The sequence below is a fragment of the Protopterus annectens genome, chromosome 3.part1 (genome assembly GCF_019279795.1).
Source record: "Protopterus annectens isolate FY-2018-M chromosome 3.part1, PAN1.0, whole genome shotgun sequence".
Classification (NCBI taxonomy): Eukaryota; Metazoa; Chordata; order Ceratodontiformes; family Protopteridae; genus Protopterus; species Protopterus annectens.
Genome location: NC_056732.1, coordinates 1,176,283,250 through 1,176,306,560, shown reverse-complemented (window position 1 = coordinate 1,176,306,560; position 23,311 = coordinate 1,176,283,250).

Genomic DNA, 23,311 nt, shown 5'->3' with positions numbered 1-23,311 from the left:
ACGGTAATATCTTTGTCTGGCCCAGATTCAAGGAACGCGCCACTGAAACGACGAGACGTCCTTTAACGATGACGACAACACGCTCAGAGGCTATACGTGCTACAGAGACAAATCCAGTAGCACCCATAGAGGGAATTACACCGTCGGAAACCTGTATAGTTGTGACAAAGCCGAAAACGTCTGGAACATCAATACAGCATGGATCTGAGGTGAGGAGCTTTTCTGGCAGTCCGTCTCATTCCAGGAGTAACGTGGGGGTCGATATGAGTACTATACACACAGGGGCCGTGACAGAAGATACTACCCTTAGCAGCAGTAATACACTTGCCTCGCATTTAGAAAGCTTTACTTCCAATAGCGAGACACACATTCCGCAACCAGCGGAACATGCTTTAACTCCAGGGGGTCTTCTAAGCTCCATGAATGCAACAGTAAGGGAGAGCGTTCAACATGCTGAAACAGGGGCCCGACCGAAAACCAATTCAGGGGCTTTACATTTTTTGGGGAACCTACCGGCACCAGTGCGGAGGAAAGGAGCAGGGAAGAGGTCCTTAAGCGAGGACAGGAACATAGAGAAGCGTCGGAGGACTTTACAGTGACTAACAGTATGTTTAATGGCATTGTATATAATTTATCTCAAGTTGTGTTGAGCACAGACGAGTTAGAGGTTTTAAACAAAGGCTTGACCTTTGTTCCTAGTAAAAAGTGTGAATACAGTGACATTATATTTGATCTAATGCTGTTTTGTAGGAGTGTTATGTTAAGACTGATTTTTAATAACCAAGTTAGTGGAGTATTAGGCCCCAAGAAACCCAGTACCTTTGCTCCCAACTTCACACCCACACTTAACCTGTTCATGAATGGATGTGAGAATGATCTTTTTAAATATTTTGAGGGTAGAAGTGTCAATGGATATCATAACCTTACACCATCACAAAGGACTGCTCTACATGGACTTATGGATAGAAAGGAAATAACTATCAAGATGGCAGATAAGGGGGGAGCCATTGTAGTGTTAGATACGGATTGGTATGAGAAGAAACTGAAAGATACATTGACGTTAGATGGTGCATATGAACCAATTAACCCATTACAAATTAGAATGATCATTGATAATGTATATAGTCAGTTAAATAACCTATTAGATAGGGGCTTGATAGAACAAGAAGTCTATGAGTTTTTAAAGATAGACAAACCAGTTACGCCCATATTTAAGGCCATGCCTAAGATACATAAATCATTGATAGACCCACCACTCAGACCCATTGTCTCGGGGAGAGGGTGGGTCACAGAAAATATTTCAATATGGTTGGAATTCACATTGAAACCCTATCTAGACAAGTTAGATAATATACTAAGAGATACAGGGCAATTTTTGGGGCTATTAGCCGCAGTTACCAAACGGAAGGGGGAGAGATTTTTGATGGCTACACTGGATGTCAACAGTTTATTTACTGTCATTGAGCATCAATATGGGATAACAGCGGTGGGAGAAGTTATAAGCAGTCTGGGAGCAACTGATCATAAGCGACTGGTAGTGGAGAATCTATTATCCTTGGTTTTGAACAATAATGTTTTCATAGGACCAGGGTCTATTTATAGACAAGCACAGGGGGTGGCTATGGGCACCCCCTGTGCGAACACCTATGCAAACTTGGTTATGTCCAAGTGGGAAACCAAGGAAGTTCTAAATAATCAGGAATGGGATAAATATATAGTCCTGTATGTCAGATTTGTGGATGATGTTTTTATTTTGTGGGATGGGGACACATCCACTTTTGAGAGATTTTTAGCTTTTCTTCATACTACCACTACTTTTTTGACTTTTAGTGCTAAAACTTCTTTCACCCAGATTGAGTTTCTGGATGTCTGTGTGGAACAGAGAGATCTTGGTTTCACCTCAAAATTGTACAGGAAACAGTGTTGGCAAAATACACTGTTATCTTATGACAGCATGCACCCGAGATATATCTTTCCCAACATTGTCAAGAGCCAAGTGGGTAGGATATCTAGGGTGTGTTCGGAAGATACTTGCTGTGAAGAGGAACTATCCAGGTTGAGCAGACACTTTACAAATAGGGGTTATGGGAGAGACATGGTTAGTAATGCAGTAAGTAATAATACACTACACAGAAAGACGAAGAATAGGCCATGGATGCAAGGTTCTGCTAGGGATAGACAGATAGATACTGTATCGTATAGCAATAGGAAGGATCAACCTAAACTTCTTTTCACATATGGTAGTAACATTAAAGATTTATGTAAGATAGTTCAAAATAATTGGAATATACTAAGAAGTGATATTGGCCTTAAGGACGTAGTGGCAGAACGTCCTATATTTAACTACAGGAGGAATAATAACCTCAAGGACTTATTATGTAAAGAGGCACATCTGGACAGAAGACTTATACCTGATATTAGAATAGGTACATACCCCTGTGGTAATTGCAAGGCCTGTAAATATATCAATAGTGACATAGAATATAAACATCCCAATATGACACAAACCTTTCTATTTAAAGGGAGGGCAACTTGCAGGACAAAACATCTAGTATATATGGCCAACTGTGAACAGTGTGAAAGTTTTTATGTGGGTATGACTAACAACATGCTGAAGGTCCGGATATTACAACACATCAGTAATATCAGAACAGGTCAAGAGAGCAATGCTCTATATAGGCACATCAATCAGCATCCCACACACACTTTCAAGTTTAGATGCATTGTTAACATTTAAATTAATGACAGGGGGGGTGACATTCAGCACAGAACAGCACTAGCTGAATCTAAGTGGATAGTAGATTTAAGAGCTCATAGACCCCCAGGTCTTAATGATGTCTTACCCATTAAACCTGTGTTACAAAAAAGGTGGGCTTTTATGAGCAAATGATTGGATGACTTGTATTTTAAATATGGTTGCTTCTGTTATTTTAAAATATGTCTGATGAAGGATTATTCCGAAAGCGCTTACTTTTATTAAAGGTGGTTTTAACAAGAACAATTTCAGCGGTGACCTGTACTTTGTTTTTTGAATTCACTTGGTTTGGTACAACAGGTCTTTAGCATAACGTGTTATCTCTGTTTGTGTGTGTGTGAAGTTGTCAGATAGCTAGGATTCAATAGATGAGAAGGAGTCCTGAGTGATTTTTTTGAAATATAGGGAGGGAGTGGGTGGACAGTCTTATAAGGGTAGAATCATTTGCATATTGGATGACAGAAGGAGCTTTAAAGGCCATATGAAGTGAGTTATGTATATGTTAAAGAGAAATGGACCACGGATGGACCATTGATAACTCTTGTAGAAACAGGGAGGAGGGAGAAGTAAATTTGCTGCCATTTCACAGCTTGAAGCCTGCTTTAGAGGTAGTTGTGGAACCGTGCTAAAACAGGTTGAGAGAGATGCACAGAAGTAAGCTCAGTTAGCAGTTTTTAATGTGGGACTGTGTCAAATGTTTTCATAGATCAAGATACATGGAGAAGACAAGATTTCCATTGTTTCTTTCTCTATTGATCTTGTTTGTAAAACTAAAAAGAGCAGTAGTGGTACAATGTTTAGGTTTGAAACCAGGTTCTGTGTTTGTGATTAGATTATTACCCATGAAGTGTTTCATTAATTGAGAGTGGATACACTTCTAAGATCTTAGCTAGAGGAGAGAATATTGCTATGGGATAAAAGTTTTTCGAACTCTGTGAATGCACCTCCTTTATGTTAGGGAATGATGTATATTTTCCAGAGAGAAGGTAGTTGACTTTCAGATATAGAGTGGTTAATAAGTAATGTTATGGGATATGATATTGATTGTAATGCAATGCTGAGATATTCTTTAAGTAGATTTCCAGCAACTAGGGTAGAAGGTTTTAGCTGTAGGATAAGTTTTCTTATTGTAGATGTGGGGTTAGTTGGAATGAAAAAATGTTGTTGTTGCTGTTAGGATTTATAGAGAGAGGGAGAGTAGTGGGGTTATCTTGAAGTGCATTTAGTATAGACATGGTAAAAGAGGAGTTAAATCTGATTGGTAGGTATGGATTTTGAAGTTTGTATATTTTTTTTTTTTTTTTTTTTTTTTTATAGTTAGAGGCATGGTAGTTTGCCCCGATTTAAGTTAGAGGCATGGTAGTTTGTCCAGACTTAAGTTTGTTTACAGATTTCCAAAAGAGGCTATTGTTATTGTGTTGTTACTCTTAAAGGGTGAGACAGTAGGTTTATTTGCTACTTTTTCTTTTGTGCTTGGTCAGAGTTCTACATTCTCTAAATTTATCATACACAGCTTGGTTATTATTGTGAGTCCATAGTTTCCATGCTCTATCTTTTTGTAGGATTAGTTGTTTCCTTTTGAAGCCATGGCACAGGGTTAGTTTCTGTTCATTTTATCTTGATAGGGGCTTGCTGGTCTAATATAGTTAGAAATACTGAGTTAAAAAATTGACTACATCATTAAGTGGAAGAGATTTTAGCAGGGACAAGTCACAGTTTTTCAATGTTTTGTTAAATGCGTCTTTGGAGAAGGAGGTAAGGATGTTAACTTTTGTTGTAGACTGTTGTTTTGTTGGGGTTTTAATGATGTCTAAGGATGAAATGCAATAATGTTGTTTTGTTTGTTAGTTAATATCCGGTCTATGACGCTTTTTCCACCATTTTTAACAATTCTTGAGGAGGTGTTTATTCTATGGGTAAAACTATAAAGATTAATGGGGTTGGATGATGGTTTAGAATTACAAGTTAAAAATCTGTGTTAATGTCACCTACAATTGCATGTGAGACATATCTATCAAACCAGCTCAATATATACTCAGTTATGGCAGTTTTCTTACCTGGTGGTGTATAAACTGCTGCAATATGTAAGAAATTGTATTTATTTACTGTATGTTTAGTTGAGCTACTAGACTCAACCCAAATTAAGGATAACATCAAACAGCTAGATAAAAAAAAAAAAAAAAAAAAAAAAAACAACATAAGAAAACAAAGACATGCAGTAAATTCAAATTACCAGAATTCAAATACAACTACAAGGCAACTACAAATCCTTCTTTAGTTATATCAGGAAAACAATTGCTCTGAGCTTATTTATAATGATTCTAACTACTCTGATCCAGTGGCTATTGCCAACAAACTGGCTAATAAATTCAGTGCTATCTTCATGCCAGAAACATCTATTCAAAACATGCCTGTCCCTGATAAAATAAATCCACCAACCATCATGAAAGACCATGTAATGAAGGTGCCCTCTATAGAAAAGAATACCTCACGCATGGGTCCTGTAAAAGTACTAGGATGTCCAATTGCTAGCAGAAAATATGTATTGGCTGACCCACACCTCAAGATCTTCAACCTAGGCCTAGCAACTGACTTTGTCCTATTGGAGTGATACACATCAGTTTTGATGACACTCCACAAAGGTGGCTTCAGCACACCTTTTAAGTTAAAGACCCGTCATTCTAAGATTTATTTTCAAAAACATGGACTGTATTTCAACTGACTCAGTCCCAAGCAGTTCAGCTTTATTAATGGTAGATTCTGCCTAATATATCTGGTAAAATTCTTTGACAGAGATACTCAGACTGTGGACCATGGACAAGCTGTTCACACAGTAGACTTTGAATTAACCAAGGTATCCAATATCACACCACATGGAAATATAATAAGCAAGTTGATGGAACTCAAAAGTGACCCAAATGTGTTTAGACAGATAGCCAACTGCCTTAGAGACAACACCCACACAGGAGTATTAGAAGTGCATCTTCTGAGATCATGAGGGTGACCAGTGGAGTTCTGCAGGGATCTGTGGTAGAACCTCTGCTGTTTGGCATCTATTTCTCAGATCGTTGGTTAAAGATTGGTGATGACTGTAAGCTGGGAGTTGTCATCAAGTCCACCTCAGACATACAGCACTCCAGCATGGATTCAGTCTTGCCAATAGCTGCGGTACTAAAAATGGACTCAAGCTCTGGCCCTCAGCATTGATAACACACCACTTCAAAATGAAAAGGGAGTGAGAGACCTGTGCACATGAATAGGCAGCCCTTGACATTTGACCATCATGTTGCAACAATGATTACTCATATTTGGGTTAACAAACATAATATGATGGTCATCAGTTAACAGATCCTAGGATAATTCTGCTTATATATTCTGCTTATATATTAATTCATTAATTTCCTGTGATTTTGTTATATAATTAAACAAAGACTCCTATCACTAAAGATGTCACTGTTACAACCCCACTCTGGGCCAGTAATCAAAGAGCCTGAATCCTCACCACTGACACTGGAGAGGGTTGTTCACTTGAAAAAATGGATAAACCCAGTATTTCCAGAGGGTCTATATTAGAACATCGATGTTTCAGAACATCAAATGTTCTAATATCGAACCCTATTCAGCGAACGATGAAAATAGCGAAGCTGCAGAAAACCAAATTTTTTCCCTGGGAAAGAATATGGTTGTCCATTTCTGTCGCTTCGCTATTTTCACCTCTGTGGTGGAGCATTACGGTTCGGGTTCAAGTAAGTGTGCGATTGTGTGGACGTGAGGGTTAGGGAAGGTTAGGTGAGTTAGGGTTAGGGCGCGGGTCAGGTAAGTGTGCGATTGTGTGGACATGAGAGTTAGGGCGCAGGTGAGGTGAGTGTGACGGACCTTAGGGTTAGGGTTTGATTTAAGGTAAGTGGATAGTTAGTGGTGTATGTACAGTTTAGTGTAGAGTTAGATGTAAGATTTTAGGTGTATGTGTGTGGACTGCTGTTTGTTTGGTGTGCTTGTGTTGTATGTATGTGTTTTAAAACAGCAAATTTTTTCTCTAGGAAAAAAATCGCTGTTCTGAATGTTCGATGTTGTCATGTTCTCTGAATTGGGTTTGATATTTGAACATTCAAAGTTCTGACACTTCGATGTTCTGATATAGACCCTTTCCAGATGCAGCTGTCTGCATCAAGCACAATTTTCCTTAAGAGCACACAGGGAACACATATATTTAAAATGCAATAAAAATTATATGAAAACTTAATGAATTAGTAATTAAAATAACTTTATTAAATAAAAAAGGATTTTTGAACATAACTATTCTTATAGATTCATAGGTGATTACTAGGCTATCAGTCCAAGAACACATTTTAAGCCTAACCAAGCTTACACTGAATTAACAAAATATAGCTGTTAAGTGTCAATACTGCAAGGAATTTTACAATTACAATATAGGCTTGTATACATTAGGCATTCAAAGGCTGCCCCTGTCCATTAGGTACATAGATTCAAAACTAGGGGTACATTTTCGATCTCCCATCCATTATTCCAAGTTACAATTAAATATGGTTGGTGAAGAGTTTTTCTTCCAGAGAAGGGATAATCTTTGAAATATCTAACTGTCCCTCCAACATGTCATGTTTATGTCAGATGAGGTTTTGATCCATAGAATGGATATTTCTCATGCAATTTGTTTTACTGATGTATAATGAATCCATCGGTGTAGGAACAGAGAATGCCTTGTAGGTTAGGCATATAATGCTGCACAGCAGTCTGTAGGAGGCTGAATACAAAGACAGTGCTTTGAGTCAGACAGCATAGGACTTTTTATTTTATTTTATTTTATTTACACTTTTTGACCAGGTTACTCTCACTAGGCTGGTGGTCTGTTATCATGGGAGACCTGAGGTATTATTTATATTACAAGAAAAAATTGACTAGGGCATCGGGGAACTTCCCATCCTCTTTTTGACAGGTACATGAGCTACCACCATATTAAGCAGATGGGGCCTCCGTTTAACATCTCATCCAAATGGTGATGCACTAAGAAGTGCAGCACACCATTTATTCTCTACTGCACTGTCAGTTATCAATCTACGTGGCGTGGAAATAGAACCAACAGTCTTCTACACTATAGGCAAGTGTTTCTCTTATGCTACTCCCTGTATTCTTTATTCTGAGGACCCTCTCTGGTATCTCACACTGTTTCACGTGCCTGGTCTGGTCAGGTACCTACATTACATAGAGAAAGAAACATAAATCCTCTTATATAGTTTGCATTACACAGAGAAAGAAAGATAAGTATTTTGATTTATTGTTCTGATTTTAAACTCTTTGTAGCAGTCTGCATCTGTTTTAGCTAAAGAATGTAAGCCTACGTATATTATTGATTCCAGTACATAGTTGCACTGCATTTTGCTGTTTATGTGGTCTAGCCATTGGTATTTGACCACAGTTTCATTCTTATGAACCGAGTGTATATCAGGCTAGTTCATATGTAAGTAGTAGGCTAGCTAGCCAGTTTCATTTTTGGTGTTTGAAATAGCTTTTCTCATTAGGTTATAGACTGGCCTTACCAGGTGCAGCTGTCCATTAGTAGTACACAGGGCAGTCCTGGGGTAAATTTTATGTTTTCTACATGTAGATCTAAGATTAGCTTGAAAATGGACAAGGGTGAACTTTGTTGTATGTGATGGGGACTTTGTTCCACAGCAGTGGTATCTTCAGTGAAATATACCCGTTCCCTGCAAACTATTCTGTTGATGTTGTAGAATAGGTTTAGATCTCTAAACCAAGTATCTCTCATGCCATTTGACCTGCTGATGTGCAGTAATGGGTCGGGAGATGCCTTGTATGCAACGCACAGGTCAGCTCTTAGTACTCTGTAGGGTACTGAGTATAGTGACAGGGCTTTGAATCAGTCCATGTAGGATATGCTGTTTAGACCTTGTATCCTTTTAGTAAGGTATCTCTTTGGGCATTCCAGTTGTTGTGTCTGGACAGATAGATGACAAAGGGAGCATTATATTCAATAGCTGGCCTAATGAGGGCTGAGTAAAAAGGGACAATGATATCCCTAGATCCAGACACAATCCCTTTGTTTATACTCTGTGTTATATAAAAGGACTTTCTTACAATGACAGGCACATGCTGGTCAAAAGTTAGGTTACTGTCCACATATGTTCCTAATCCTGAACAACTGGGTCAACTCTTAGAAGTGTATTATCAGTGTTGTAGTTTCTGGGTTAGATGACTTTCCAAGGAAAACAGCAATGTGTTTTTTGTCATTTAGTTTTTTTGTCATTTAGTTTCAAACCATGATTTTGACACCAGTTATTTATCTAAGACAACCCTTCCTGCAGGATGGCTATGTCATCTGGGGATTCAGTGACTGCTCCAAGCTTGCAGTTAATGGCAAACTTACTCAGCCAGAGCCCTTTGTTATAGGCTTTTACTTCAGAAATGTAGATTCCAAACAGGAGAGTTCCCAGCACATAACCCTGCGGGATTCCACTGGGGTTGCCCTTTTCTGCCAGAAGGGGCGGCCTTGCTGACCATTGGGTCTTCAAAGTTACACCCTGTGGAAATGGAGCATCTAGGTACCAGAGACTGGGACTGAGGGGAAAGGATGCTCACACAGGGAGGTGAGCGGAGGCATATCCCCTGCCAGGACACCACCCTCTCCCCCATGTTGGTCAGCATGGGGTGCACAGTGTTCAGCACCATGGGTACTCCAAATGCAGTCTTCTTGTAGTAAGGTTGCAGATGTGTGCCGACTGTGGTGGAATCTCATGGTGGTACCTCACTGACTGCCATATGGATGGAACCACCATTGTGGCCAGAGCAGGAGGGGGGATTACGCCAAGCTCACCCCTGGAGTTGTGGGCTGAGTACCACTGGCCTCCGTCTGTAAGTCCAGGACAAAATGTGTCCACAGGGAAAGCTCCATCCCATAACCTCTGTGTTAATGATCATTCCACAGATTATCCTGCGGAAACTTTGTTCTGACTTTTAGTTCATCTAGACAGCTAAGTTTAAACGTATTATCAAAGCTCCACCAGGGCTGTGACAAACTCAAATAAGGCCAATTTAAGGACCTTAGTACATCATCTAATCAGTAGTAGTGATCAGCAGTGTGTATAAAGGGCAGAGACGTAATCAATGAGAGCTTATGACTTGCACTTACTGGGAATTACTCATTTATGGGGAATAATTGCAGTCTCTGATTCCTATCATGAATAGGATTCAGTGGATTACCTGGACCTGATGGCCAAGGGTAGACACACTCTGATCCATTCAGTGTAGCATGCATGCATCCCTGGACTTCTAAGGGCATCACAGACCTGTTATTGCTCATTTTCATGTGGCTAAAAGCCATTCTCCCTTTAAGAAATCAGAGATGACAGCTCAGGCCCACATAACTAGTTAGCATGGCAGAGTCTTGTTTGTTATTGGAATTAGCCAGTCAAATAACTCTACCAACTAAGAACAGCCATGCACCATCAACCACTGGATTGAGAACGAGCTATCAATTTGTCAGTTCTTTCCATGTCTGAGCCAGGTGAACTTTCCTATGTTGAGTCAAATTAAGCTGCAAGTTCTACTCCTGGTGATGCCCTTCCATCAGTTCCTTTAACTTTCAGCTTTGCACGAATACTCCCCCTAGAATGAAAAGACTTTGGCTTCCTGGAAGCTCCCCGGTGGGTCATGGGACTGATATCACCAGATAGATAGTTGGCATTGTTTATGATCAGAACTACAACAGAGTCTTTCAACCTGCAACTTTTGTTCTTGATTAATGAAAACATTTTTGGCAAATATTGTTGTTCATCTTGCACCAATCCAAGAATTTCACCTATAGTGGCAAAATACTAATGTCTGAAGCCATCACGCTTAATCATTGTCCCAGTTCTGAAAACAAGCAAAATAGAAATGGAGTCCTACTCCATTATTCCTAGCTGAAGTATGCAAGTGACCAGCCTGCTTTTGAACACTCAAATTCTTTCAAGGTAAATGCTTTCAGTCCCCCAGAACACTCATTTAGGATCACCAAAGAACACTGAGAGGAAGGGGCTAGGACAGGCAGTAGCTCACCTTGCTTTAGACAGCCATCTTAATCCCAAGATCCAACTACCAGCTTTATAATTACAGAAACTTTAATATACACTATTGGAGATGGAATTTCTGTGGCTGCTGTCAACAGACTTGCCTTCCAACAGACCTTCATTAAAGGATTTAAAGTGTACTCATTGCAATTACAGGGCCTCAAAAGTGTCCTGTATTGTTATATTTTTTTCACTACCTTCTGATTCAGAAGTGAGAAATTTGCAAGCCAGCTGTCTTCCATGGTTGTGGTAGCCATTTCATAGGCTCCATCTCGGGAACAGAACCCTAATTCCATGTTACCCATGGTCACCATGGTAGGCATAGATAGTACCATCGAAAGGTGATAGGGTAGAGATTTGAATGTCATGTCACTGCTACAGGGGCACTCGATCAGCCCAAGTTTATCTATAGTCACTAAAGCTGCAGGGCCACGACCCAGATTGGCATTGTTCTGATAAATGCATGCAACCCCACAGGTCAGCACTCATCAGCATGTATTTAGCTCTAGAATTACTACAGCTATCCAGGTAATGGTGGAGTGATCAGAAGAACCATAAATGATTTAATGAGCCATTCACTGTTTCACATGACCATGCATTTGCATTCAGACTTGTATGGCTTAATATTTCAGATAAACATATGGTTCTTGGAGGATCAACCAAATAGGAGCACCATGGTGGGTAGGAGAAGGAGGGGCCATAATGCAGCCAAGATTGCCGGAGAAGTGGAGAAGATCCCACCACTGGATGCTCTTCACCTGGGTAGCAGTTGTTCTGGGCTGATGTCTTTCAGCCTCTTGCTCCCTTTTAGGCTTCCATCCAGGTGGCACAGCTGGATCCTCCTCACCCAGTGAATGAGTGCTCATGGGACAGCCACTTTCTGCCTCATGCTCCCTTCCAAATTTCCATTGGGGCAAACCCTTGTGAGTCACTATTTCAATGCAGCTGAGAGCTCTCCTTCTCCAGTTCTGGTCCCTTGTGAAGGTCCCTCATGGTTCTGTTATCTCCAGCTGTCAGATAGCTTGTACCCTCATGCCTGTCACTGGACTTTCCCTCCAATTCTGACTGGCCTGGAGGTAATCGTCTCAGCTGCCATGAGGTAGATCAACCTTCATTCAGTTGTCTGAGGAGAGTACTCAGAAACTTTGGAGTGCACTTCCGGGAAGGAGAAGAAGGGGCCACCATTGAAGGCTCCTCTTCAAGGCTGGAGCACTCTTGGGATGTCTGCTTTCTGCCTTGTGTTCCCTTCCAGACTTCTGTCTGGGAACACAACTGGATACTCCTCACCTGGGCAGTAGATCTCCTGGAACAACTGCTTTGTACCTCACAATCCCTTCTAGACTTCTGTTTGGGGGCACAGCCACACACTCCTCACCCAGTTAGGAGCTCTCCTGGGCCATTTCCATTCTCCCTTCCAGACTTCCTTTGGGAAGGAAACCCTCTGAGCTGCCATTTCATTCCACCTGAGAGCTCTCCTTCTGCAGCTGCAGTCTCTTGTCAGGATCTGATAAACATGTGGTGCATCAAGCTTTCTGCCTTGTGCCCCTTGGACTCTGGGGTGGTGCTATGTGCAGGGCAGCATCCCTGTCATACAGGGTGAAGACCAGTTAGTCAAAAAAATAAATCCACCCTAAATGGTCCAGTGCCACTATCTCCACGTTGCAGGAGCACCAGAACCAAGACCTGGATCTCTGGGGCTGCCTATGGCCTATCCATGTGGACGGCTGAGCCGCCTGCCAGCCCTATGTTTGAGATGGTTCAATGTTATATTTGCAGCACTGTGGTACAGGAGGAGAAGATCTGAGAACTAGCTCCCCGGAGTGGTCCTTTGCCCATATGCACAAATGTCCAAGACTCCTGGCCAGTCCCAGGATAGAGATGGTCCAACAACACTATCTCTGTAGCACTGGGGAAGAGCAGGATTAGATCTGAGACCTGGATCTGCAAGGTTCATAGGTTCATACTAGGCTATCTGCCCGAGGGCATTTACAAGCCTAGCCCATAGTTCTGTGGCTTACGCCACCCCTTTAGTATGGGGAACTATACCCATTATTTTGCTGTGCCTCTGTCGAGCAGTGACACTGAGGTAATCCCTGGGGTATATCTGCGATCTCCCATCCATTGGTCAAGATTTCAGCCAGCGAGGTGCTCTGCCTTACATATACCGGGATTTTATTCCGCAGCATAGGGAGTCTTTGGGTGATGAATCTATCCCTCCAGCAGGTCCTATTAATAGCCGTGTCGAGGTTTAAGTCTCCCGCCCTTGTGGCTCTGACGGATCTAGATTTTTTGAGGTGAAGCATATTCATCAAATCTGGGTTTGACATGGCCTTGTATGTTAGGCAAAGGTCACCTCTGAGCAAGCGGTAAGCGACTGAATAGAGCTGGAGTTCTTTCAGTCGGGCAGCATAGGACAGATGTTTGAGACCCTTTATCCTTTTGGTGAGGAACTTTTGTGGCCTCTCCAGCTGCTGCAAGTGTCGGGTCAGATACATTCTGAATGGGGCATTGTACTCAATCATTGGTCTGATGAGTGATGAGTATAGGGAGACTATGACCTCCCTTGATCTAGATGAGAATCCCTTCATGATAAGGTGGGCAATGTAGAAGGTCTTCCTAACTACTTTAGCTACATGGGTGTCGAATGACAGACTACTATCAACCTGGGTCCCCAGGTCCCTGATAACTTCTTCTGTGCTCAGTGGATTGCCACCTATTTGGTAGCTAGGGGTAACCTTGTTTTTCCCGAAGGGTATGACTATGCATTTTTTGGCATTTAACTTTAGGCCATGGCTCTGGCACCAGTTATCCATTTCTGTGAGACCCTTCTGAAGGATATCTGTGTCAGATGTGTTTTCTACTATGGCCCAGTTTGCAGTCATCTGCAAACTTTGTCAGCCATAACCCTCCTGTGTTTGCTTGTACTTGGAAAAGTAGATGCCAAACAAGAGTGGGCCCAGGACTGAGCCCTGTGGTACACCACTTGTGACAGGCTTTGAGTCTGACATGGCACCAGCAACTCTGACCCTGTGGGTTCTGTCACTCAGCCAGTTTGCAACCCATCTTGTGATGTATGGGTTAACATTTAAGCTGATGAGTTTTTCAATGATACCCGAGTGGGGTATTGTATCGAAGGCCTTTGCCAGATCGAGGTAGGCTGTATGGACTGCCTTTCCCTCATCAATGGCTTTGGTGACTGTTTCGAAAAAGTCAACCAAGTTTAGAAGGCATGATCTGCCTTTGACAAAGCCAAACTGGGATGGATCCAAAGTCTGCAAATTCCCTATGTCTTTATTTATGAGGTCCATTATGATCCTCTCCATGGCTTTGCAGATAAGGCTTGTCAAGCTAATGGGCCGGTAATTTCCAGGGTCGGTGGAGGCACCACCTTTGTGAAGTGGGACCACAGCTGCAGTGCGCCACTCCCTGGGTACGTATCCTGAGGAAAGACTATGATTAAACAGCTGTCCTAGCTGTGGGTTTAATTCCTCGTTGAGTTCGTGGAGCACACAGCCGGGGACACCATCAGGTCCCATGGATGCTGTGTTTTTTGCTTTGGAGAGAGCAGTTCTCACTTGGGCGTTGGAGATGTTTGAGGGGCTGCAATCGCTTGGTATAGATATCTCTCCTTTTGGGGGGGAGAAGTTTGCACTGAACCTGCCAGCCAGTATGTTGGCAATGTCTGTAGGATCAGTAATCTTTACATCATTTTGAACTAGTTCTGAGCATATCTGGGAGTTTCCTCCCAGGTTTCTAACATAGCTAAAGAAGGCCTTATGATTGTCTTTTGAGTCTTTAGCTATTTTTCTCTCAAAATTTGCTTTGGATGATTTTATGAGAGCTCTTAGTTTTTTACTTAAAGTGATCAAGGGTGTCTTACCTTTTAAGGATTTTGCTCTATCTTGTAGTAGCTTCCTCCTTTTGTAGAGTTTGTTTATGGCTGGGGTCCACCAGACTGGACGCTTGCCTTTGGTACAAAGAGTCTTTGTTTTGCTTGGGATTGCCTTATCCATGCAGTCCTGCAGGTGCTGGTAGAAGGCATTTGTAAGTGATTCAGCGGCTTGAGTACTGTTTTCCATGGCTCGGGGCCTTAAAGGAGACCACACTAGTCTTTAGAAGTGTGAAGTCGGCTTCGAGAAGTTCTTTACTGTGGTCTTTTTATTTCAGGTGGGGGTGGGATGAGGACCTCCAGCGAGATTAGTTTGTGATCTGATCTCACCAGTGAGGGGTATACTTCGGTGTTGAACATTGTGCTCCCATGTTCGTGATGATGAGATCAAGTATGTTTTCTCCTCTTGTGGGGATGGTGACTAGTTGTTCCATGGCATTTGAGTTTATGAATTCCAGGAACTTTTGGGCTAGGGTGTTTGGGCTTGAGTAGTGTTCCCAGTCTATATTAGGGTAATTGAAGTCACCTAGTATGATGGTGTTTGGTGATACATTTATCCCCTCTAGTGTTTTCAGGAAGGCCATGTGAGGTTCCTGAGTTTGTGAGGGTGGCCTGTAACATGCTACAATTTGCAGAGCAGTCTTGCCTATGGTTAATTGCACCTGGATGGTCTCCGATGCATCGTGCATTGCCACCAGTCTTGAGGTGTGGGTGTCCTTGATGAATATGGATACCCCCCCTCCTTTCTTAGTATTGTCCGGATTTTGGGGCCGGAATGCATGATAAGAGGTAAAACCTGATAGTGCTGGGGTGCTCTCAGGAGCCTTGAACCAGGTTTCTGTCACTGCACAGACATCGATGTTCTCCATACTGAGAAGGGCCTCGAGTGCGTGCATTTTGAGATTTAGACTTCTGGCATTGAGCAGCATTACCCTTAGTTTTTCCTTTTTGTGTTCTAGGGTGGTAGGTTTAGAATTTGAGCCTTGCCTAAAAAGGCACTATGGGGTGGCAAGAGCCTTTGCCAATATCCGGAATCCCAGGGGTGACAGGTGCAAGCCGCCCTTGTGAAGCAGCGTGGCTTGTGCAGCATGTCATCCCAGGCAGACAGACATTGGATCCCCTTTGAATGACACCAGAGTTTAAGCCAATTGTTAAAGCTGATCATCTTATCTCTGTATTGCTGCATCATTCTTGGTGAAGGTAGGATACTGCTCAAGGTCAGGGTCATACCTGCCTGGGCTACATAATCAGAGAGCTCCTCAATGTCTCTTTTCATGTAGTCCAAGGAGGTACATCTCAGGTCGTTTACACCAGCGTGGACAATGACTGAGTCGTATTTGTACCTGCTGTTGAGAGACCTGAGTGCTTGCGTTATGTGGCGGATTCTAGCGCCCGACAGGTAGCTTACTGTGACCTTCTCCTTACTCAGTCTGGTGAGCGGGACGTCAGTGTGTCTGACTATGGAGTCACCAATGACTAGTGTGTCTGGCATTGTGTTTGGCCTTAAGGGCTGTGACTGTTTGACACTCTGACTGTGAGGTCTATGTGTTGCAGGTGTTGTGTTCTGAGGTGGTGGTTGTTTGGGTGTCTGCTTTGGTGGCCTCTGCTGTTTTGGTAGATTTTTGATCAGAGCCGCCGAGTATGTCTTTGTGTGTTTATGTGTATGATTTGAGGTTGTGATGGTACTATGTGAGACTGGGTCTATAGTGTGTGTGGTAACCTTCTCCTCCTGACTGGTCTTGCCAGTCCTATGTTGAGAGAGCTCAGCCTCCAGTTTGGCCGTATAGTTGCATCTCTCGCATGTATTTGTGTTTTGTGGGAGGAGGAGAGGGTTGTTTGTGTACATGAGGCAATTGTAACATTGCCTCAATATTCCCAGGTTCACCAGCTGAGCAGGAGAGGACACTAGCAACTGATCCCTCGACATGCTAGAAGGACTAGACAAAAAAACTTTAAAAGAGATTCTGGGACGTGGGTGACCGAGAAATGGGGGTTTGCCTTTTTGGGGTGCTATCTATAAGAGTGCCATATCAAGGTAATAAGTACTGTAGGAGCAAGTGCTTGGTTTAACAGATAGAGAAAAGTCTACTTGGAGTCAAGTAGAGATGATCTTTTTAGGTATTAGAGAAAGTGCTAGTAACAGGGATGCTTAAAGGTAAGATTGAAAAGAATGCACTCTGCAGTGTGCACTAGAGAAGTTAGATATGAAAGTAGGTAACTTGAGTTTTACCTGTTTAAAAAGTTAAGGTTTAGTGGAGAGTTACTATTTTTAAAACAGCAAGATGGACTGAAAGGGGTGGTTACTTTTGTATTTTGGTACTATGAAATACTGTAGGATGGCCAATAAATTTAAATAATTGAAGGGGTGTGATTTCAAAAGTGATGGTTTTGTGATTACTCACATAAGCCAGTGAAAGTAGAGAGAAATGAGATATATGGTCAGATTAACATAAGAGGCGGGCAACTAGAAAGACAGTGGTATTTAACAAGACAACTTAAATGGGTGAGAGGGAGGGAGGGAAAAAATTCTGCCTGACTCAGAACAGAGAGAGCTGTGGTCTCTTTTGAAGTTTTAATATGCTGTTAAAACAGAATGCAAGCAAAACACAAGGTAAAGAAAACAAACTACAGTATTCAAAATATAGAAAGGCAATACAGAAATACAAAAAATAACAGCAAACTAACCTTTCCTTCACAGCAAGGTGTAGCAGAGTCTGGATGAGCCTTTCTGGTAAAGCTCTGAAATGTTTTAGTTTACTCCTTAAATAGAAATTTTAGTTCCTAGCTCCACCCCCTCTGTTAACAAGTGATTAACCTTAAGTGACCTCTTCTGTCTTATGAATGAGTCCTTAATTAATCAGTTCTTATTTCTGCCTGACTCAGAACAGAGAGAGCTGTGGTCTCTTTTGAAGTTTTAATATGCTGTTAAAACAGAATGCAAGCAAAACACAAGGTAAAGAAAACAAACTACAGTATTCAAAATATAGAAAGGCAATACAGAAATACAAAAAATAACAGCAAACTAACCTTTCCTTCACAGCAAAGTGTAGCAGAGTGTGGATGAGCCTTTCTGGTAAAGGCAACCTCTGCTCATCCATGCAGATGGCCTAGCCCATCAACGCATGTGTCTGCACATTTTTCAAATCATGCAGCACTGGGAGGCTACAGTTAAACTATTCCAGGTGCCAGAAAGTTTGCTCTTCAAATTTTCCCTTAGAACTAGCTGGTTTCTCAGTGGTAGCACTACAATCTGAACCTCTGTGACAAGCACTTGCTCTAAAACCTGCTGGAAAGCACTAGGAAGCTTGAAACTGATTCAAGCACTCAGCTGTCCTTGTCAATAAGAAGAAATTAATCATAGGCACTAAACAGCCTATAATTGCAAAGTACCTTGCAAAGGTAAGGGAAAACAGCTCTTAAACTTTACAAAAAAGCACCTAAACAGGCATGTCCAAGGGTCAGCTTCCAGTGATTTCTCCTGTCCACCTGGTGAATCTGGGCATACTGGGGCAGTGTGGCAACTGCCTCATGTACACAGACAATCCTCTCCTCCTACCACCCAACACTACAACCTCTGAGAGATGCACTTACATAGTCAAACTGGAAGCAAAGCTCTCTCCGGCCAAGATTTTGCTAGACAGTCAACAGGAGAATATTAACACCTACATTACACCTCAAGCAACTCATAGCCCTTCAAAACCCACACCATCAATACCCACACATAGCAACACTAAACCCACATATGCGGAGGCCCTTAACATTAACCTGCCCAAGCAAGAAAGGACCTCCAAAGCCGAAACGCAAACAAACACCAGTCACAACCAAAGTGACACATAGCTCACAACACCAATGTGCCACCTAACAACAGCCCCTAAGGCAAGACAATGTACTCAACATTTTAGTCATCGGTAACTCTATAGTCAGGCATACTGATGTCCCACTCACCAGGCTGAACAAGGAGAAAATTACAGTTAGCTGCCTGTCGGGTGCCAGGATCTGCCACATAACGCATGCACTCAAGTCACTCCACAACAAGTACAAATACGACTCTGTCATTGTCCATGCTGGAGTGAATGACTTGAGATGTACCTCCCTGGACTACATGAAAAGAGACGTGGAAGAGCTCTTGGATCATGTGACCCAGGCAGGTATGACCCTAGCACTGAGTAGCATCCTGCCTTCGCCCAGAATGATACCACAGTATAAGGACAAAATGATTAACTTCAACAATTGGCTAAGCTTCTGGAGTCATTCAAAGGGGATCCAGTATTTATCTGCCTGGGAAGACATGATCGCCAAACCACAATGCTTTGCCAGAGATGGTCTGCACCTGTCACCCCTGGGATTTAGGTTACTGGATAAAGCTCTTGCCACCCCTATAGTGCCTTTTTTAGGCAAGGTTCAAAGGATAAAACCACCACCATAACAGATACAAGCATGCAAAATCTGAAGGTAATGCTACTCAATGCTAGAAGTCTAAACCTCAAAATGCACTCTCTCGAGGCACTCATAAAAATGGAGAACATCAATATCTGTGCAGTAACTGAGACCTGGTTCAAGGCTCCAGAGAGCACCCCTGCAATACCAGGCTACAATTCTTACCACACTTTGCAGCCACAAAACCAAGACCGAAACACTAAAGGTGAAAGTGTGTCCATAATCACCAAGGATATTCACACCTCCAGGCTAGTTGCCCAACACAATGCATCTGAAATTCTCCAGGTGCAACTAACACTAGGTAAGACTGCAATCCAAATTGTAGCTTGCTACAGATCCCCCACCATGCCCCAAGATTCTCACTACATCTTTCTAAACATACTGGAAAATATTAAGATACAACCAAACACCCTAATACTGGGTGATTTCAACTACCCTGCCATTAATTGGGAAAACTACTTGGGTACCAACTCCTTTTCCCAATGGTTCTTGGAATTCATAAATTCCAATGCCCTGGATCAACTAATCCATTGTCACACCAGGGGCTCCAATATCCTAGACCTGCTCATTACCAACATGGGAGATAGATGCTCCACACCAGTGGTCACCCCCTCATTGGTCAGGTCTGACCATAAGCAAATCACCTTTGGCATCCACATCCCACCCCCACCCCCCAGTAAGGAAACCTCCTTAAAAAACTTCTCCAAAGCCAACTTCATGCTACTGAAGTCAGAAGTGACAAACTTCACAACACCCACACAGACGGGATCTGGTAGTTCAACTGCAAAATCCTACACTAAGGCACTGTAAGACCACATCCACTCGTGCATGAATTGTGCCATCCCAAATAGAACCAAGATGCTCTTCTCCAAAAAAAGGAAGCCAATCTGGTGGTCCCCTGCTATAAACAAACTATACAACAAAAGGAAGAAACTGTTACAGAAAAGAGAGAAATCCCAGGATGCAAAAAACTCCCTTACCAGCCTCAGTAAGAAGCTGAGAGCCCTCATAAAATCCTCATAAGCTAGTTACGAAAATAAAATTGCCCAAGATTCCAAAGACAACCACAAGGCATTCTATAGTTATGTCAAGAATCTAAATGGCAATGCTCAGATCTGCTCTGAGCTACAACAGAATGGCATTAAATATACTGATCCAAGGATATTGCCAATATCATGGCAGATCGATTTAGTGCCAACTTCACCCCCTCTCACCCCCTAAAGGGCCCATCTCAATAGCAAAAGATTGCCAAATTCCGATAATCATGGCCACACAGGTAGAAACCACACTCTCCAAAGCTAAGAATACAGCATCCATGGGACCAGATGACATCCCAGGCTGTGTACTACATGAACTACAAAATTAACAGGCACCTCACCTAAGTATCATGTTTAATCATAGCCTCACCTCAGGCTTTGTGCCCACTGAGTTGTGCACAGCTACAGTTATCCTGCTCCACAAGGGAGGATCCACCTTGGATCCCAGGAACTACTATCCCATCAGTCTGACAAGCCCGATCTGCAAGGGCATGAAATGCATTATCATGGAACTTATAAACAAAGACCTTGGCAACCTTCAAACACTGGACCCCACCCAGTTTGGGTTTGTGAAGGGCCGATCTTGTCTCCTGAATCTGATTGACTTCTTCAAGTCAGTCTCCAGAGCTATGGACGAGGGTAAGGTGGTCCACACAGCCTATCTGGACCTAGCCAAGGCCTTCGACACCATCCCCCACTCTGGAATCATAGATAAACTTACTAAGCTGGGCATAAATCCCTACGTCACTCGATGGGTTGCCAACTGGCTTACTGACAAAACCCAGACTGTAAAAGTAGCCAACTCCAAATCCAGCTGCAGACAAGTGACAAGTGGAATACCTCAGGGTTCAGTCCTGGGACCACTCTTGTTTGGCATCTACTTATCTGAAGTACAGGCCAACACTAAGGGACTCTGGCTAACAAAGTTAGCAGATGACTACAAACTGGGAGCCATTATTGAATCCCCAGATGATGTGGATATTCTACAAAAGGGCCTTACAGAAACAAATGCCTGGTGCTAGAGCCATGGGCTCAAGCTTAATGCCAAGAAATGTATAGTTATCCACTTTGGAAAAAAAACATGTACCCATGAATTACCACATAGGTGGCAGGACACTAAACATCGAAAGTGTGATGAGAGACTTAGGGACACAGGTGGACAGTGGTCTCATTTTCGATAACCACATCGCCACAACAGTCAGAAAATCCTTCTATGTGGCACACCTCATCACTAAGGGCTTTTTATCCAGAAAAAAGGAGGTCATTGTCCCACTGTACTCATCCCTCATTATACCCATTATAGAGTATAATGCCCCACTTGGTATGTACCTCACAAGACATCTGCAACAGCTGGAAAGACCACAGAAATACCTCACTAAAAGAATCACAGGCCTAAAGCAGATGCCATATGCTGACATTCTAAAAAAACTTCAGCTATACTCTGTGGCATATTGTCTACTCAGAGGCAATCTCTGCTTAACATACAAGGCCATGTCAAACCCTGAGCTGTTGGACATGCTCCACTTAAAGAAATCCCAATCCCTCAGAGCCACATGCTCCAGGGATCTAAACCTTGTCATCACAATGAACAAAACATGCTGGAGGGATAGGTTCCTGACCCAGAGACTCCCCATACTCTGGAATAGACTGCCCATACATGTCAAGCAGAGAGCCTCATTGGCCCACTTCAAAAGGAACCTTGATGATTGGATGGGAGATAGGAAATTCACCCTGGGGATCATGTCAGTCGCCCTGCTAGACAGGGGTGCAGGGAAGTAAATATCGTGGAAAGAAATATCCAGGGAATTGTTATGGCTAAGCTTACATAGGCCCTAGGGCCGATAGCCTAGTACCAACCTATGAACCTATGAACCTAAGAACAGACCCTGGTTCTGAGACAGTCTGGACTTATCTTCTTGTTGCTTGGGGACTGGGAGGGCCAGTTCAAAGAGCTTGATCTCCAATCCAGCCATGCCCCACACCCAGCCCCAGGTCCAAGATGTTCAGAGGCCAGGCTTGACAAACCTGGCCCCTCCCTGGCTCCCAGAGCACTGACCAGCTCTCCCAGTGCCCATGATTGAGTTTTTTGTCCACAGTCACTGGTTGCCTGTGCATTGCTAGGAGTGACCCTTAAGCCCAGGTCCATGATCCTCAGCCTCTATACCCACCTACACAGATTTGGGCCATTTGGACAGAGATACCAGAGAGGTGACAGGGAGTAACCAGGGTGATTTTAGCCCATGTAGAAAATCATAAGGAGAGGAATGCCCATCCAGTCTACCAGTATTGCACCCCTGCCCGCAATCTCCTGTCACCATCAGGTAAAGTGTTGACAGCAATCTGAAAAGGTGGGTAGTGGCAAGGTAGAAGCAGTGAAGTGGGTGGCCTGAAGATGGGTCCTCACTCCCCAGATGGCATGGACCCCATACCTCCACCTGTGACAACAGCTTGGCTTGGAGGCTGGCTTTAAATAGATTGCAGACTTTTGCTGCTCTGCTATGTACAAAACTCTGACAAAGAATCAGATCATCTATAAATGATTTAGTACCTGTTTCCCAACAAATGTGCAATGTACTGCTGGAGAGAGAGTCGGCTCCCTTCCATCTGCACTCTGACCCAGTGAAGAGCAGCACTGCTCACTGACCTTGTGGCTGGCTATCCCTGGCCAACTGGAGATCTGCAGTGCTGCAGTATTATGTTTTTCATTGCAGTTATCACTGATGTTCTGGAACAGCAACAGAATGGTTTGGAGAGGCAGGTATATCTCATAGTGGATACTGCTGCTCTGTAGCAAACTCCCCATCCCCATAAACAAAGTTCATCCCTGTCCATATTCAAGCACAACTTGGACCTATGGTTGAGAAATAGACAATATACTGCAGGACTGTCCTCTGTGTTAATGGGCAGAGGCAATTCCTAAATGCTTTATTCCATGTATCGGTCCCCTAAAATTATTTACAGTATGATCCCAGTTATTCTCATTAGGGGTAATATATAATTATCGACCATGGGATGGGCAAGATAAATGTTTATCCAAATGGGATGGATTAGTTCAAGCACAAAAAGGGGAAAATGACTAGCCTGGTACTAACCTATGAACCTATGAACC